We start from the raw sequence: 19013 nt of genomic DNA on the forward strand, positions 1-19013 counted from the left end.
GCTCCTCTACAGAAATGGTGGACTTGCCCTGTGACGGGATGCCCTGTGGGAAGTGGAGCTCCCCATGTAGGAAGTGACCAACTGGCACACCATCTGAAATGACACACAACCCTGTGAGACAGGAGGACGTGGCATGTATAAAGGCAACAGGACTGGATGCTGGCTGGGAGGCTATTTTAGCTGTAGCAGTAGGATTGCCCTGGGCAGGCAGGCAGGTGGTGTGAGGGAATCACAGAATCACAGAATCACGGAATGGTGGAGGTTGGAAGGGACCTCTGGAGATCATCTAGTCCAACCCCCCGCTCAAGCAGAGTCACCTAGAGCACATTGCACAGAATCGCGTCCAGGCAGCTTTTGAATATCTCCAGAGAAGGAGACTCCACAACCTCTCTGGGAAACCTGTGCCAGTGCTCTGTCACCCTCACAGTGAAAAAGTTTTTCCTCATGTTCAGACGGAACTGTCTGTGTTTCAGTTTGTGCCCTTTGCCTCACGTCCTGTTGCTGGGCACCACTGAAAAGAGTCTGGTCCCATCCTCCTGACACCCTCCCTTCAGATATTTATACACATTGATAAGATCTCCTCTCAGCCTTCTCTTCTCTAGGATAAACAGGCCCAGCTCTCTCAGTCTTTCCTCATAAGAGAGATGCTCCAGTCCCCTAATCATCTTTGTAGCCCTTCGCTGGACTTGCTCCAGTAGTGCCACATCCCTCCTGTACTGGGGAGCCCAGAACTGGACACAGTACGCCAGGTGTGGCCTCACCAGGGCTGGGCAGAGGGGAAGGATCATCTCCCTCGATCGGCTGGCAATGCTCTGCCTTAATGCACCCCAGGATATCATTGGCCTTCTTGGCCACAAGGGCACATTGCTGCCTCATGCTTAACTTGGTGTCCACCAGCACTCCCAGGTGCTTCTCCGCAGAGCTGCTTTCCAGCAGGTCAACCCCCAGCCTGTGCTGGTGTATGGGGTTATTCTTCCCTAGGTGCAGGACTCTGCACTTGCCTTTCTTGAACTTCAGGAGGTTCCCCTCTGCCCATCTTTCCAGCCTGTCCAGGTCCCTCTGAATGGCAGCACAGCTCTCTGGTGTATCAGGCGCTCCTCCCAGTTTGGTATCATCAGCAAACTTGCTGAGGGTGCTCTCTGTCCCTTCATCCAGGTCTTTGATGACTAAGTTGAACAAGACTGGGCCCAGTACTGACCCCTGGGGGACACTGCTGGCTACAGGCCTCCAACTGGACTGCACCGCTGATCACAACCCTCTGAGCTCTGCCATTCAGCCAGTTCTCAGTCCACCTCACTGGCCACTCATCTAACCCACACTTCCTGAGCTTCCCTATGAGGATGTTATGGGAGACAGTGTCGAAAGCCTTGCTGAAGTCAAGGGAGACAACATCCACTGCTCTCCCCTCATCTACCCAGCCAGTCATTCCAGCATAGAAGGCTATCAGGCTCGTTGAGTATTATTTCCCCTTGGTGAAGCCATGCTGGCTACTCCTGATCACCTTCTTTTCCTCCACGTGCTTGGAGATGGCCTCCAGGATGAGCTGCTGCATCAGCTTTCCAGGGATGGAGGTGAGGCTGACTGGCCTGTAGTTTCCTGGGTCCTCCTTCTTGCCCTTTTTGAAGACTGCGGTGACATTGGCTTTCTTCCAGTCCTCAGACACCTCTCCTCTTCTCCATGACCTTTCAAAGACGACGGAGAGTGGCTTAGCAATAACGTCCGCCAGCTCCCTCAGCACTCGTGGGTGCATCCCATCAGGGCCCATGGATTTGTGGGTGTCAAGTTTGCTTAAATGATCTCTAACCCACTCCTCCTCGACCAAGGGAAAGTCTTCCTTTCTCCAGACATTCTCTCTTGCCTCCAGGGTCTGGGGTTCCTGAGGGCTGGCCTGAGCAGTAAAGACTGAAGCAAAGAGGGCATTCAGTAACTCTGCCTTCTCTGCATCCGTCATCACCAGGGCACCCATCCCATTCAGCAAAGGGCCCACATTTTCCCTAGTCTTCCTCTTGCTGCTGATGTATTTGAAGAAGCCCTTCTTGTTGTCCTTGACATCTCTCGCCAGATTTAATTCCAAACAGGCCTTAGCCTTCATTGTCACATCCCTGCATACTCTGACAATGTTCCTATATTCCTCCCATGTGGCCTGTCCCCCTTTCCACTTTCTGTAGACTTCCTTCTTCTGGTTGACTTTTGCCAGGAGCTCCTTGCTCATCCATGCAGGTCCCCTATCTCCTTTGCTTGACTTCCTTCTCATAGGGATGCACCACTCTTGAGCCTGCAGGAGGTGATGTTTGAATATTAACCAGCTCTCTTGAACACCCCTTCCTTCTAGGGCCCTAACCCATGGGATTCTTCCAAGCAGGTCCCTGAAGAGGCCAAAGTTTACTCTCCTGAAGTCTAGGGTTGCGATCCTACTTGGTGCCCTGCTGCCTCCTCGCAGGATCCTGAACTCCACCATCTCATGGTCACTGCAGCCAAGGCTGCCCCCGACCTTCACATCTTCCACCAGTCCTTCTTTCTTTGTTAGTACGAGGTCCAGCAGCACACCTCTCCTTGTTGCCTCCTCCACCACCTGTGTCAAGAAGTTGTCACCAATGCTCTGCAGGAACCTCTGGGATGGTTTGTGCCTAGCTGTGTTGTCTTTCCAGCAGATATCAGGGTGGTTGAAGTCCCCCATGAGAACCAGGGCCTGGGATCGGGAGGCTACTTCCAGCTGTCTGTAGAAGGCCTCATCGACTTCCTCTTCCTGATCAGGTGGCCTGTAGTAAACACCCACAACAGGGTCACCCATGCTAGCCTGCCCTTTAATCCTTACCCATAAGCTCTCGACTCGCTCTTCATCTACCCCTAGGCACAGCTCAATACATTCCAGTTGCTCTCTCACATAAAGAGCAACTCCACCACCTCGCTTTCCTGGCCTGTCTTTCCTTAAAAGCACATAGCCATGCATGACAGCACTCCAGTCATGCCAGCTATCCCACCATGTCTCTGTAATGGCAATGAGATCATGGCCCTGCGACCGCACACACATCTCTAGTTCTTCCTGTTTGTTCCCCATGCTGCGTGCATTGGTGTACAGGCATTTCAGAGAGGTGATGGAGCATGCAGGTTTCCCAGGAGGGGTAAAAGAGGGTCCTCCATAGCCACATCCCATGCGCATTTCCCTGGCTGCATTCACCTGCTGGAGGCATCCTGACTTGAGCAGTCTTTTGCCAGCTACCCTGGCACTATAACTCTCCCCTTCCCCCGTCCTTCCTAGTTTAAAGCCCTCCTTACCAGGTTGGCCAACCTGTTGGCAAAGACCCGCGTGCCCCGCCTCGTGAGGTGGATCCCATCCCTCACCATCAGTTGTTGATCTTCAAACAGGGTCCCATGGTTGTAGAAACCAAAATCCTGTTGCCAACACCAGCGGCGCAGCCAGTCGTTAACTTGGAGAGTCCGTCTCCTCCTCCTCTCATCCATCCCCCTCACTGGCAGGATTGAGGAGAAGATGACCTGGGCTCCCAGACCCTTGACCACCATCCCCAGAGCTCTGAAGTCCTGCTTGATGGTCTCCAGTTTGCCCTTGGTGTCATTGGCACCCACATGGAAGAGCAGCAGTGGGTAATAGTCTGAAGCATGGATGAGCCTTGGCAGTCTTTCCATGACATCTCTCACACGAGCCCCTGGCAGGCCATAAACCTCTCTAGACATGAGGTCAGGTCGGCAGATAGATGCCTCCATCCCCTGCAGGCTCATCAGGTGCACCTGACCATGGGAGATGAGAGCTCAGCAGGAGGGCAGAGGGGAGGCAGTTGGAGGTGACCACTGGGATGTTGCTGGTGAATCACTCCTGTCCCAGCAGCACCCAACCAGCAGCAGGTGAACAGGCACTGGAGTCACTGCAGGTGGCAGGAGCTGATTCAGCAGCTGGGGAGGTGGGAGTGGGAGTGGGAGAAGGAGAGGCAGGAGAAAGCACAGTGGCTGGTGTGGTGGTTGTGAGGTCACTTCCATTACACTTAGCTGATTGGCCTGCAGTGGGCAGGCAGGCATTATGAGGTCATCAGTGGCATCCCAGAGGCTGTCCATCAGCAAGGAGAGCTTGGGAGGAGGTGAGAGGGAGGGAGAGGTGAAGGTGACGGTGACATTGGTGGGTTTGATTATGAGGTGTCTCCTTTCACAGCAGTTTATTGGCCAGCAGCAGGTGGGCAGATATGTGAGGTCATCAAGGGCATGACAAAGCCCATGAGGTAGATGTGAGAGGCTGGAGAGGCAGGTGACCATGATAGCTGTGGCATAGTGATTGTGAGATCACTTCTATGCTGTAACCAGATTGACCAGCAGCAGGCAGGCAGGTGGGCACTGTGAGGTCATTGAGGGGAGGAGAAAGCCCCCAGGAGAGAGGTGAGCTCCTGAAGAGGAGAGAGGCAGAGGCAGGTGAAGGTGGCATGGCTGGGAGCTTGTTTGTGAGGTCACTTCTACTGCAGCAATCTGACTGGGCAGCAGGCAGGCAGGCAGTGTGAGGTGAGGAAGCAGATCAGAAAGCCTTCCCCATGGAGATGAGAGCTCAGGGGGAAGGCAGAGGCAGGTTAGAGGGACATGCCTGGGTTGTTGATTGTGAGGTCAATTCCTTGCACCAGCTGCACTGACTATTAGCATGTAGGTCATCAGGGAGGTGGTGTGAGGTCATCAAGAGCATCAGAAAACTCCTGCCAGCAGAAAGGAGAGCTCAGGGGTAGGGGAGAGGGGCAGGCAGGTAAAGGGGGACCGGCCTGGGATGGTGATGTCACTTCCTTTGCCCTGTAGGAAGATCTTTGGAATTGGAGTTATGACTGTGATACAAGGATGACGTTCAGATTTGTCCGATATAGTCCTCTATCAGCAGAAATCAACAGATTCTGCATGCCCTGCAGTGGTTGCATAGGACCGTGGCCAGCTGGCTAATAAGGATTCACTGGAACAGCCCCATTTAGGGACTCTCATCCAATCCAGCTGAAGATGCTGTTGCAAGGACACCTGTGGCAGTGAATACCATCAAGGGCTAGACAGCAGCCAACTACCCTGTTCAAGAGGTTTGGATTCCCCACATGAGCATTACCTAAGTAACAGATCTCAAGGAATTCGATTTTTTTTTTTTTTTAACAAACTCTGTGTCCAAGAATGTCTGTGAAGCAAATGCATCATTCTGATCCATCACCTTCTGGTAGTGGGCTCGGGCACTTGTGCGGTGCCCCTCTGCTCCTGCTGTGGGCGCTGTGTGGAGCTTCAGAGCAGGTGCACTGTCTCCTGCATCCAAGGCCAGAGATTTGGCTGCGGGTCTGCCCTTGGTTCTGGCAGATGTCTCTTGGGGATCCCAAAGACATCATGCTGGTGATGGAACAGGGCCATGTCTTCAGTTTTGTCACTCTTTGCCCATGTCCATGCACATGAGTGTGGGAGCAGAGCCTGGCAAAGGGAACAGTCCCGCTGCTCCTAGGGACATGCTTTCCTGCAGGCTCTGGGGATGGTCTGGTGGGCCTGGGCTGGGCTGGATGGTGCCAGCACAAAGACGCTTGCCCCGAAGCCCTTCTGGCTGCAATCCTGGGTACATCCCACCTCCAACCTTCTTGGACGGCTGTGGTCCTGACCAGCCTGTGATGGGGGTCATGCTGTCGCAGGCCTGCTTCCAGGCTCTGACTCAGCCTGGGGGCAGTGGAGAAGAGTAAAGTGCCTGTCCTGTGCCTCTTCCCTGCCAGCTCTGCCCTCCGGCACGTGTTGTGTTTCTTCCTTCCCCTAGCACCAGGTGAGGGCGTGTTTCATCCTTGGACAGATGTGCCATGGAGGGACAGGACCCCTGGCTGTTTGGGCATCCTCCCCTCTGCAGGAGCTGTGTGGCAGGGAAGCGGCCTCTCCCCAGCATGCTGAGCACTGAGGGGCCCCTGTGCCAGACCTTGGGGACAGCATGTCCTTTGGTGGGGGCTGAACCCAGCCCCACATGTGTCTGTGGGGCAGGGCAGGGCAGGGGCTGACACAGCCCCAGGGCTGGCTGAACAGGTGCTTGTCCCACAGCAGATGGGCCGTGGGGCTGAGCAGAGCTGGCAGTCCCAGGCCTTGGGGGGGGGGGAGGGGGGTTGTGCTGTCCACAGCATGGCTGTGAACTGCAGGTGAGCTCACCGCAGAAGCTCCTGCTTGGTGCCATAGGGATGCGGAAACCAGGATCCGGTGCCCAGGTCCTGGGGAGGTTTGTGCTCCCAACCCCTGGTTTACAGAAGTGGTGCTCGAACCCCTGAGCTACAGGGCCACCCTGCAGCCTGGCAATAGCTCTATGGATGCACTGCCAGCTCGGAGAGCTCCAAAGCTGTCATCTTCCTCCCGAGCTTCCCCCAAGCCCAAGGACAAAGCCCCTGTCCTTCTCCACTCCAAATGTGGAAAGCCCACAGGAGAAGAGCATTCCCAGAGTGAGACCTCGTGGAGATGGGTAATGAACACGGCTGCTGGAAACACAACCCCCATCCCCACGGGAAATCCCTGCTCCTACTGGGCTCAGGCTCCAGCCATGCATTTCCCACAGAGAGAAATAGGCAGGAGGCTGTTGATGGAGGGGGCTGTCTCAGGGCAGGGGCTGCCAGCAGGGAGGCTCCAGGTCCCGGGGCTGGAGGTGGAGTCTGAGCCCCAGCACCCCAAGGGCCCCCAGGGACACCCCAGCCCTGCCCCACCACCCTGGGGACATTCTGCTGACACCATCCGTGTTCCCCAGCAGAGAGCAGTGCATGTAGGGCCAGAACCGGGCAGGAGGGCAGGGCAGACCATAAGTGGGGCAAGTGCAGTGTAGCTCTCCTGTAGTGTAGCCGAGGGCTGGACATGGTGACTGAGTGCCCACCAAGCCCCTGTCCAGCTCCAATTCGGACAGCAGCTGATCTGGGACCACCAAGGGGAAGGAGCAGGGTCCAGCCCTTGCTTACTCTGCACTTTGGCCCTGAGGTCTAAATCTCCAGGGCAGAAGAGGCTGGTGAGAGGCACCTGGCACACAACCAGGTCCCTGCAGAGCAGGTGCTCCAGCACAGAAGTGTCTGCCCCAGAGCAAGAGCCCCTCTGCACCCTGGGGTCCCCCTGCTCTGCCACACGCAGCCTGGGACAGAGATGCCTGAGACCCCTCGCTGAGCAGCACTGGGACTTTTCCCTCACGCCTACACTGCCTACATCCAGTCCCCTCCTGCGATCCCTTCCCAGCTCTGCACACATGGTCCAGCCCTCCTGCAAGGTCCCCAGCACCAGTGCTCCAGCCTGGAGAGGAGCTGGGATGTCCCCAGCCCCGGGATGTGCTGCTGCCCATGGAGGGTCAGTGCAGGGCCCAGGGCTGGAGGAGCTCCCAGCGGGGCCTGGGGAAGCGCTCCCATGGGAGAGGGTGCTGGTGACAGCTGCCGGCTGCCTCCTCTCCTTGAGGGCAGGATCCTGCTTTTTGCAGGCAGCCAAGCTGTGGCTGTTCCCAATGGGGAGCCCAGCCACTGGGACTGGGACACACACAACCCCCACTGCTGGGTGGTGGCTTGGCTGCTGGGGGAGAGGAGACATGTCCCTCCTGGGACCCAGAGCTGAAACCCTCTTACGAAGCAGAGGCAGCGCTGGGCAGCACCGGGACTGGGGGAGTTATCCTCTGCCTCCCCAAGACAGGCACCGGACCCTGGGCAGACGCATTTGATTTTGTCTCCCAGCCTGATGGTGCAGGCTGCGGGGAAGAGGTGAGCTGTGCTCTGGCTGCTGGGCAGGGAGAGCTGAGGGCAGTCGCATGGCCCCATGCACTGCAAAAGGAAACATCTCCTCCCATCACTGCCTGCTCCCGTCCCCCTTTGCACTACACACAGATATTCCCCTCCACAAACCCAAACTGGCGCCCCAGGCGAGGCAGCTCCTTCTTCTGCCCTTGCAGCCCAGCAGCGGGAGGGCAGAGGGGTGGGGGGTGGATGGGAGCAGGAGGACGGGGGTCCCGGGGCTGCCCAGGGCCCTGGTGCCTCACAGCCCCTGCCAGGAAGGAGCCAGCTCAGGCTGTGCCAGGTGTGCTTGAGGGTCCACGAGGGCTGCGGGAGTGAGGAGCAGCCCCTGGAAACGGGAGTCCCTGTGGAGCCAGAGGAGGGGAAATCCCAGCTCTGGGTGCCCAAACAAGCTGCTCTGTACCATGTGCCAGGGCAGCGGGAAGCAGAGCTGCCTCCCAGCTGCTATGGGGAGGTGATCCCTGGGTGATGAACCCCTCTGGGTCTGGCTGGGGTGTTCAGGGCCCTGCTATCACCTCCGGACATACGTCTGTGGGGCCACAGCCCAGAGATAACCCTGTCACTGCAGCTCTGTGGTGGCTTCCATGCCTTGGGACCAGGGTGACCCTGGTAGAGCCCCAGGGAAAAGAGCCAGCGGGGGCACTCTGGTGGGGGAGGAGACTGGCCCTCCCCACCCAGAGGGGCATTACGGGACCCATTTTGGGTGGAAACTCTGTGTGTGGGTTGCAGGATGGAAATGTCTCTGCCAGCAGGAATATCCTCCAGCTGGCCTATTCACTGTTATCGCACTCCAGGGACCATGGGCACTTGCAGGTGCACAGCCTGTCTCAGAGCCCGCTGTTCCCAAGACGTGCCCCTTCCCCACTGCTGGTTCTTGGTGCTTTGCTCTCCCTGATCAGCCTTGGGGACACTCCCGCCACCTGGGGAGGGAGGCACCAGCTCTGGATCAAACCTCCAAAGGGTTTAGTAAGAACAAATACCAATGCACGCTGTAAAAGTATGGGAACAGAAATAGAGGAAAGGCCCAGCTGTTTCTGCTGCCAGTGGGAGAAGGGAGAGCGCTCTCTGGCACTCACGGCTCTCCCAGCTGCACAGGCCTCTCTTCTGTCCCTGGTGCACCCAACTGCACGGCAGTGGTGGGCTCCCCTGGCCCTGGGCTCAAGGACCGTTTGGCACCAGGGCCCTGTCTCTCAGCCTTGGTGTCCTCATGGGGATGTGCCAGAAACACCTCTTCAGCATCATCATACCCCGTGTCCATGGAGGGCAGGGATGGGGTGGCTCTCTTGTCTCCGGGGGCCCTGTCACTTCCTTGCGAGTGCAGGCTCCACCCTGGAAGCAGCAAGGACACTGCATTGCAGTTTTCCCCATGCGGGTGCCCCTCCTGGGCTCTATATCCCCTTCCTCCCCCTCCCCTCACTGCCCCTGAGACATCCAGCCTGTTATCCCACCCCACTTTTCCCACCAGGAAAACACCTTGGACAGGATCCCTCCCCGTCCTGAGAGGTTGGGATCTCAGTACGCAGTGACACTCTGGGCACTGGGGATGGCACCCCAGGAGCCGGCAGCACTGCATTCCCCCTCACCTCTCTGTGCCTCCCCGGGCTCGTCTCCCTCCTCTGCTTCCCTGGGTGTTTCCCAGTCTTGCTGCCCAGGAACAAAATCCTCCCTGGGCTCAGAGACTTCCTTGGCATCATCATAGTCATCTGCTGGGTCACCTCTGGGCAGGATGGGGACATCTGAAAGGAGAGGGGAGCTGTTGGCAATGAGAAGAGCCCTCCCGCAGAGCAGAGGAAGGAAGGAGGTGCCCGACCAAGGGGCTGAGATGCTGGTGCTGGCAGGACTACAGGAGACCCTGTGTTCTGCCCACCTCCCCTTGGGTACAGGAGCGTGCGTGTGGCAGTGGGGATCCCTCTCGCCCAGCCACAGGCTGGCAGTGTCGGGCTCTGCCCTGGAGCTGGCTGTGAAGGCTCCCCGTGTGCCTGAGGAGATGTCGGGGCTTGGAGGCACGGCTCCTCGGGGCGAATTCGGGACCTGCTGGAGGCAGGGATGGGTCGAGCATGGGAAGTCCCCATGCGACCCCTCAGGGCACAGGGCTGCAGGTACCCAGATCCAATGGCCACATCCGACCCTCGCCCGCTCAGGACACCTCTGAAGTCACACACGAGGGCGATTCCTCCGCACCACGACAGTGATACTCGGTGACACCACTGTCGGTCACACAGCTATGGGGGGGGAGAGATCGACCCTTCCTCTGCCTCCCCCTCCATTACCTGGGGCTGACCCAGCACCGTCCTCCTCCTCGCTGTTCCCGGGGTCGGGCTGCAGCTTGGTCAGGGACCCCTCTGAAGAGGAGCCTGCGGAGAGGAGCAGCGGGTGTTATCGGGGTGAGCTCTGCTGTCCCTGCTCATGGCCAGGGCTGCTGGGAAGGGGGACCTACACAGCAGGGACTGCACGGGGAGGAGGGCTTGGGGCTTGCCCTGCTGCCATGGGACAAACCCCATCTCAAAGGGCCTTTCAGAGCTGCCCTAGGACGGCCCCTTCCCTCACCCACCAGGTACAACCCTGGGGGTGCAGCAGGACAAGCAGGGAGGAGCTGTGCCCCTGGCTGCGATGGGCAGAGCTGGTGGGGAGGAAGCTCCTCTCCTGAGCCCAGCACTGGGCTGCTCTCCCCGCAGACCCCGTGGCCCCAGCGCTGCGGGGACCACTGGCCTGGGAGCTGCCGAGGTGCTGTCCTGGGTCAGGGCTGAGGGAAAGGGCCCTGCAGATGTGCTCCCTCCCAGCAGCGACCCACACTGACCTGAGCGACCAAACTTTGCCTGTTTCTCCCACATCAGGCTGTAGTCAATCTCCTGGTACACAGCCTCAGAGAAGGACTCCAGAGCCCTCCTGGAGCCTGGGGACAGAGGCAAGGTCAGCACAGGGACATGGAGACAGGAGACTGGACCCCAATGTGCTCACCCATCCCTTCTGCCTGGGCCAGCCCAGGACACACCCCACGGCCTGGCCCCACTGCTCTGTCCACTCATCTTGGCCACATCCCTGCTGACAACAGCATCCCTGTGCATATGGTCTGGGGCAATGGCATCCTCACGCTCTCCCTTCAGGGACAGCCCCATGCCCCTTTTCACCCTGAGTCACTCCCTCCTCGGACCCTGGAGCAGCTCCCGCAGCTTCTCTCCCTGATGAACTTCCCGCTCTCTGTCAGATGGGTCGTGGCGTGGGTGGGAAGGGATGGACGCAGGGAGAAGCCCAGGGACCAGACACCCAGACACAGAGACCCCCTGCCCTGTGTGCCTCCTGGCACCGCTCCTGCCCCACGGCCTCCCCTCCACCTCTGACCAGAGTGGGGCCAGCAGCATCCTCAAAGGTCTCCTGCTGCTCCCGTCTCCCCCAGCCCCTCACTGCTGTTTCTATCCTCCCCCGTCACCATCTCCTCCTGCATTTGGACTCTCTCCACCCTGCTTGCTGCTGTCCCCAGCCAGACAGTGAAGGGGCAAGGACAGGGCAGGAGGCAGCACCCCCATTGCACCTCTGTCTCTGCCCCTCACAGACACCCCACAGCACCCGCAGGGCTGCCAAGAGGCGTCGCCCACCTGGGACCGATGGGGAAGGACCCACCTCTGCGCTGAGCTCTGGTGCTTCTCACTTGCCCCACCAGCAGGGCCAGGATCAGGCACAGCAGGGCCCCCAGGATGATGCAGATGATGACAGGCACTGAGATTCTCCTGCTATCCTTCTCACGGCCCCGGGGTAGATCTGCACAGGCAGGGACATGAAGGAGGCAGCTCCTGGCCTGGGGGAGGTGGGGACCCAGGGACACCCCACTCCTTACCCCCCACACATGGCAGCAGGGGGTGGGGACACAGAGGTGGGTCATGGGGCAGCTCCCACACTGCTGGGGGAATCACAGCCCTCCCCAAAGCTACCCGTTCCCACCCCAGGGCCTCCTCTCCAGGGCTTCGCACCCCAGCACAGAGCCCCTTCCCTCAGGCTGCAGCTCACAGCCTGGCCTGGGGAGATCAACCCCCAGGGAGGAGGAGAGGTTACCTGCTCGGGGAGGTGGCATTGTCGTCCTGGGTGGAGCTGCAGAGCAGAGAGAAACAGAGATGTCTGTGGGTGTGTGTGTCAGCGGATGTACCCTACAAGTCCCCTCTGAACTGCCCCCGTCTGGGTCCCTGTGACAGCACCCAGGGCCTCTGCTCTGGGCCACGGGGAGGACAGCACCGGCAGCCCAGGGGGTGCACCCAGGGAGCTGCAGGAGTCCCACGGGCAGAGGCCTGAGGACACCCTGCCCCACAAACTGCTTCAACCTCCCAGTGCCTCCTTGATCATGCACAGCAGCTGAAACCCCCAGTAATTCAGTGTATATCAGCACGGCACTCAAGGCTCAGCCCCAAAGGGTCCATGGTTAGCAGAGGAGCAGAAGGATGCTCCCAGAGGGGAGGCTTTCCTGAGCTCTGGTGCTGGGGGCAGTGCCCAGGGCAGTGCCTATTTTCCAAATAACCCACAGCCACCAGGACCGGTGTCACTCTTCCCATTCCCTCAGCAAACCACAGCCATGAGCAGGATGCTCTGCCCAGACTTTCCAAGCTAAAAGCTGGTGGTTCTGGTGCTCTCTATTGAAAATAAAGAGCAACAGACACCTCCAGGAGGTGTCCAAGATGAGGGGGAGGAGACCCTGCCTGCAGGTGCCTCTGCCCCTCCTTGGGCTATGCGGGGAGCTCAGGACAGCTATTGCTGATGAACGTGGGTCACCCCAAGAGCTGAAATCTTGCTCGTGTCACTACCAAGCTCTTTCTCTGCATTGCACCTTGCTGAACAGGGAGCAAGACTTGGCGTGAGCTTTGTGCCCAGGTGGCTCCAGCATTACCATTGCAGGTGATGTGGGTCTCTTCTTGTTGGTCATCACATGACTGTGGGTTCCAGGGAGAAGAGGGGCACTGCCAAAAGGAACTGTTCCTCTTCCCACATTCCACATGATCCAGCCACGTGGGGCCAGACACATTGCCATACTGCTGGACTCTTTCAATGGAGCCTTCATCTCCACAGCCCAGCTCTTTGCACACCAGGGACACGGTGGCGAGAGTCATTGAGTTGGAGCAAACACTTCCCCACGTCCCGTTGTAGAAAACCTGCAGGCGCCCAGAGCAGCCATTGCTGTTCTCCAGCCTCAGGGCCACAAACTCTGGAAGGAAAGGCACAAAGTGGGGGAACAAGCTGGTTCTGGGGTGCGGAGAGAGAAACCGCAGGCATCCCTGGCAATCCCCCGGGCTGTTCTGTGGCAGCCGAGGGCAGGAGAGTTACTCCAAGAAGCAGGGACCCTTCTGGGCACTCCAGGGCTCAGACAGGCAGAGGGCACTGCCAGCAAGTCACCATTTCAGCAAGGGAGCAGAGAGCAGTCCCTGAGGTGCAGCAGTGCCCTCCCCTCTAGCCCCTGCGCATGGCTGTTCTCTCTCTGTAACCCTGAGTAAAGGCCAGTGGGGACTGTGCATGGGTGCCCCTAGGACGGGGGCAGGAAGGGGGCTCGGGACAGCCAGGGACAGTCCCGGCCATGCCCTGCTCTCCCCTCATCCCTACCTCCCCACGCACCAGGCTCCCACCACCGCTCCCAGCACACACCTGAGCAGACAACTCCTGCGTCCTTTTTGTGGGGGCAGTTGTGCTGTCCCCAGGTCGCGGCAGGGCAGTCCCAGAGAGCAGCTTCATCCCCAGAGCAGTTCACATCGTCCAGCCAGATCTGCCCGGAGCCTTCCCCGTAACGAGCAGAGCCGACCACCTCCACAGCCACCCCGCAGTCCAGCTGGTGGCAAACAACGGTGGCGTCGGACAGGTCCCAGGAGTCATTGCAGATGGTCCCCCAGGTGCCCTGGTAGTAGATCTCCACTCTCCCGGCACAGCGCCCTGTCCCGTTCACCAGCCGGACCCGCCGGCTCCCTGCAGCCCGGAGAAACCCCAGCTGTCAGGGTCTCGCGGCCCTGGGGAGCACAGCTCAGCAGGGACTGTCAGAGTGACTCACCTGAGCAAACCACCCCCACGTCCTCAGCAGTTCCTGCTGGCACTGCCTCAGGCAGGGAGATGTTGCAGAGGGTCAGGTGAGCCTCCTTCCCTCCACACTGGACCCTTCTCAGCTCCACGGGGCCCGTCCCTCCCTCAGGCTTTGGCGGGCTGTAGGCTCGCTCTGCCTCTCCGCACTGGAGCTGCCGGCATACCACGCTGGCATCGTTCACGTCCCACTCGTCATCCAGGACTCTGCCCCACGCCCCGTGCAGGGCCATCTCCACTCGCCCGTCACACCGGCTCCCTCCGTCCACCAGCCGCAGGGATCCCAAGGGCCCTGCCCAGAGAAAGGGGAAATGCCCTGCACCCTCTGTGAAACCAGGCAGCCCTGCACCCTGCCATGTGTCTCCCATTTCTGATGTCCTTGGACACCCTGGAGCTCACCCAACTGTAGCCAGCTCACAGTGAGGAGCTCAGGGATGGGAGTTTTCCAAGGCATTTTTTATTTTCTCCAGCCACTAAACCTTGCTCAGCCATACGCTGTCATTGCTCAGGAAGGTGCAGAGATGGGAAAGCATGGGAGGTCTGGGCAAATCCCAGAGCCACCACATATGTCCTAAATGGCACATGTGGAGCAGCTCCAGCAGGAGGAAGCAGTGGCCTAGCCAATGGCCTGGGCGATGGACAGGACAAGCACAAGCCTTGCTCCCGTCTCCACCCTGCGGCTGGCATCTGCTAAGATAGCTGGGGAAGAGCCCACATGTCTCTGCCCTTCTGCATCCCCATGGATTGGGGACTTGGAGCTTGTGCCTTTGGCAGGAAGCAGAGGGAGGGGGGCCTTTCTGAAAAGACACATTGAGTTTGGGGTATATGCTGCAAGAAGCCAGGGCAAATCCCAGCTCTGCTCTGCTGCTCAGCCCCAGGCATTGCTCCTGCTGGGTGAACCCAGGGCAGTCCCTGCAGGCGGTGGCATCAGGGTCTCTCTGCAGGGCTCTCTGCGGCTCTGGGATGGGTCTGTGTGCTGCAGGAGGGAGCAGAGAGTCCTTTGCAGCCACCGTGAGTGGAGGTGTGCCCCGCAGCCCCGTCCCGTGCCTGTGCCGCAGGAGGAGTGCAGAGGAGGCCAGGCCTGGTGTGGCCCTCGGCGCCTGAACCACCTGCCTTGGGGAGGCCAGAGATGCCTCCTCCCTGCTCAGTCCTCGCCTCTCACAACGCAAAGTGGTCTGCCTGAGCAGGCAAAGCCCTTTGAATCCCTCCGTGGAAAGCCAGGGTTGCTCCAGGAAGAAATACACGTTCTTGTTGCCTTGGGCTTCCCTGCTTTGTTGGCTTGCTGTGTCACACACAAGGGGCAAGTTGGGCTAATCCGGCGTTTTCCCTGCACTCACCTGAGCAGAAAACACCAGCATCATTGTCCTGTGAGCACTGGGAGGCCCCCAGGACAGTCACAGGGCACTGTCCCAAATGGGATTCGGTCCCCTCGCAGTGGAAGCTCTCTCTCCAGACAGGGCCCGTTCCTCTCCCAAAATGCCCTCCTCCAGGAACAGACTCAGCAAATCCACAGTTGAGCTGATGACAGAGAACGTGGGCGTCGGAGACGTCCCAGCGAGAGTCACAGAGGGTCCCCCAGGTCCCCTGCACCTGCATCTCCACTCGCCCCGAGCACGCCGTGCTGCCATTCACCAGCATGAAGCCTGGAAATATTGCAAAGCAGAGAGAGGGCAATTAGAGAGGATGGCTTTGTGCTCTTGCGCCTCCAGTAGCCAAAGAGGGAAATGTCACAGAGACGCAATCCCCTCTCCTTTGCCTGCATCACTGGAGGATTACAGACAACTCCACGCCTCCTGTACTCACACCATGCTCAGCACGGTCACTTCCACACTCCCCTACCCCACAGCACACAGCTCACAGCAGGCATTTCACACCTTCTCCCTGAATGCTCACGTGTGCAGGTGACACCAGCGTCGTTCGCATGGGTGCAGGTCTGGTTGCTGAGGGACCTCCAGGGGCAGGAGGAGAGGAGCGATTCATTCCCCACACACTGCAGCTCTCTGTCCCAGATGGGACCGACCCCCTCTCCAAAGTGAGCTGCCCCGGGCACGGACAGGGCTCTGCCGCACTGCAGCTCCCTGCAGATAACATCAGCGGCATTGAGATCAAAGTGTGAGTCACAGACTGTTCTCCACTGGCCTCCGTCTCTGATCTCCACACGTCCTGAGCAGGGGCTGTCCCCTCCAGCCAGCTGCACAAATCCTGGAAAAAACACCAATGGCAGGCAGTTCCCAGAGGCTTCTGGCAGGTACATACCCACATCCCACATCGTTTCCAAGGCAGCCACAGCCAAAATGCCCCGTGAACATCCCGGCAGCAGCCGTCAGTGGGTGCTGATGACACAAACCCTTCAGGGCCTCCCTCACCTCCTCTCACACCTGCACAGTGCTCCAGGGCTTGTGTCTATCCTGGACCCACAGCCACAGGCACTGCTGAGAGAAAGGATGCTGCCCCAGAGGCTCGGCACTGCCTGCCACAGGGTCCCCTGGCACAGCAGCACCTGGTCCGGGAAAATGGGCCCAGGTGCTCACGGCTCCTGCAGCCTGCTCAGCCCCTGTGGAGCTCAGGGCCAGGCTGGGGAAGCACCTCGGAGCAGCCCGAAATGTGCCCTGTTCCCAGGGCTGTCCTGGGGTGTTGAGGTGTCTGGGAGGGGAGACACGTGCCAGGCACAGAAATGGTGCAGCTGTAACTGGGTCGGTGTCTGGGCCAACTGCCCCCTCTGACGTATCCCCGGGGAGGGGTGTCCCCAGGCAGGGCCACAGCATGCTGCCGGGGGTGCACATGGAACAGGCCAGCGACCGGGCAGAGGAGCAGGAGACCCACGGGAAGCCCTGGGCCAACACCAGCTCTCACTGCAAAAGCAGGCGCAGATGAGGGTCAGTAAGCGCTGGCAAAGCCCTGTGGCACAGGGCAGCGTGGGGAGCCAGGAGTCGTCCCTGGTGTCTAGGGCATGGGGACCCTCAGCACTGCCCGATGGGTCCTGGCAGAACAAGAGGAGATTGATGGAGACCAAAAGACCTTGCGGGGCCGGGTGAGGGATTCATCTTCCAACCTGAGGCACCGCCTGAGGGTGGCTGAGCCCCCTGTCCCCCGCAGGGACATCAGCAGCAACAGTCCCAGCTTGGCAGCAAGAGGAGCCACGTCAGGGCCTGCACTGGTACCCACACATTTCTCCTTCAGGGCACAGCCCAGTTAACGCCCTGATCCCAGCCCTGACCACCAAAGGGGAGGGATTGACTGACTCCTTACCTGAACAAATCACTCCAATGTCCATAACATGATTGCAGAAATGTTTTCCCCAGCCAGCATGACCGCACTCAGACAGGGCAGTCTCGGTGCCTTGACACTCAAGAGCACTCAGCCAAATTGGGCCAGATCCTTGCCCAAAATGTGTGCTCCAAAGAACTTGGACAGCAGATCCACAGCCTAACTGCTTACAAACCACAGCAGCATCTTCCATGTCCCAGCCATAAGCACAGACCGTCCCCCATTGGCCCTGGTGTTTCACCTCCACTCTCCCAGCACAGCGACTGCCTCCAGCCTCCAGCCTCAGCTCCGCAGCACCTTCAAACAGACACAGGACCGGTTAGGAGAGCACAGAGCCCCATTGCTACCACCGTGTGGGATCCCCTGCCTGGGGCCATGTCCCAGGCACTGGCGTGGGAGCCCTCTCCCCTCCACGTTGTCCCGGGACAGTGCTTGGGTCCCTCCTCTCCCCGCGGGCTGCGCTGGGCTTGGCTGGGGGATGCCCAGCTCTGATCCTGCTGGGACATTCACACCCCACAGCCCTCAGCACCTCCTCCCACCCCAGCAGCCCACTCCACCCTGCCCATGCCCATGCGGACACCATGCCTGGCCCTGCACAGGGCACCCACTCCTCCCCAGAAAAGTGCCCCAGGAGCAGCCCTGAACCCCCAGAACTCCCCACACACTGCTGCTCCTCCCAGGGCCCCAGCCCCATGCCCACCGCCTGCTCTGGGAACCACCCAAACCCACCCACCTCCTGCAGGGTTTTCCACATCCCCAGGGAGCACTGAGATGATCCCCATGATCCCTCCCAACCCACGTCCCCTCCTCGCACATGGGCATGAGCCCAGCCCCTTCTCTTGGCCAGGACTCCCGGGAAGGACACCTCTCTGCTGGGCTGTGGGTGCAGGTGTCCTGGTCCCCTTCACTCTGCAAAGCACAAACTGCCTTTCCTCGGGCCAGGCACACCCTGAACCCAGGGCAGCGAACACCAGAGAAACCCTCCTGGGCACCCCGGGGGTTGGCTGTGCCCTGGGGATCGATGAGCGCTGCAGTCATCAGCTGACTCACTGCCAGCTCCAAGGGCACAGCGCTGGGGGAACAGGGGGTCCCCAAAGGATGCCCAAGGATGGGCTGTCTCTAAACACACTCAGGCAATGACTGCCACAGCAGCACAGCAGCCCTGGAAGCACAAAAACCCTTCTCCTACCCAGAGAGGCAAAAGCAAAGGCACAGGCTGCATGGACTTGAGCACCTTCTGCCCCTTGCCTCTTTGGGCTGTGCGAGGGAACCCCATTTGCAGAGGGACCCCAGTGACCTCACTGGTGCCCATTGGCCCCAGGGCTGTGGGACAAGGAAGCAGGCACTTACCCCTGCAGAGCTGCACCCAGAGGAGCAGCCACAGCACCCGAGGGACGAGGACTCCCTCGGCCTCCATCCGCAGCCTCCTGCCCTGCTGGCACTGCCCTGCTGCAACCCACTCCTTGCCACAGCTCCTGGGGACTCGCAGGGGACAACAAAGACAGGAGGGCAATATATATCTGCAGGTGCTGGCCCAGCTGCAGGAGGAGCCAATCGAAGCAGCAGGCACCTTTTTAGACATTATCAGGAGCCATCTCCCATCTGACACAGCCCAGCCCTCCAATGAACTTCTCCAGTGCCGTTCATGACCATATATGAGGGACGGCTCCGATGCGGATGTCACATTGCTGCACTGGGGCATCGTCATGGGACCCACCCCTGTGGGACAGGGCAGACCATGGTGGGGAAATGGCTCTGCCGCCCCTTGTACCCCAGTGTGGGGACTGGGAGCTTTGGGCATCTCGTCCGCTGTGTGTACCCAAGTGTCCGAGGTGTGAGTGTCCCGTTGTCCCTGTACCATGGGGACCATGGAGCTGGGACTGCCCCTGGGGTGGGCAGTGTCATGAAGGGAAGGAAACAGCCCCAACCCTGCTACAGCCCCACTGTGCTGGGAGCAGCAGCAGTGGTGAAAGGCCT

At 59.6% G+C, this 19013-nt stretch overlaps 1 pseudogene; it reads right to left on the reverse strand.

Moving 5' to 3' along the window:
* Nucleotides 1-8799: 8799 nt before the first annotated feature.
* LOC136993992 (scavenger receptor cysteine-rich type 1 protein M130-like) overlaps nucleotides 8800-19013 on the reverse strand; it is a 102864-nt pseudogene continuing 92650 nt past the window's right edge.

Source organism: Apteryx mantelli, chromosome 23 (genome assembly GCF_036417845.1).
Source record: "Apteryx mantelli isolate bAptMan1 chromosome 23, bAptMan1.hap1, whole genome shotgun sequence".
NCBI classification, from domain to species: Eukaryota; Metazoa; Chordata; class Aves; order Apterygiformes; family Apterygidae; genus Apteryx; species Apteryx mantelli.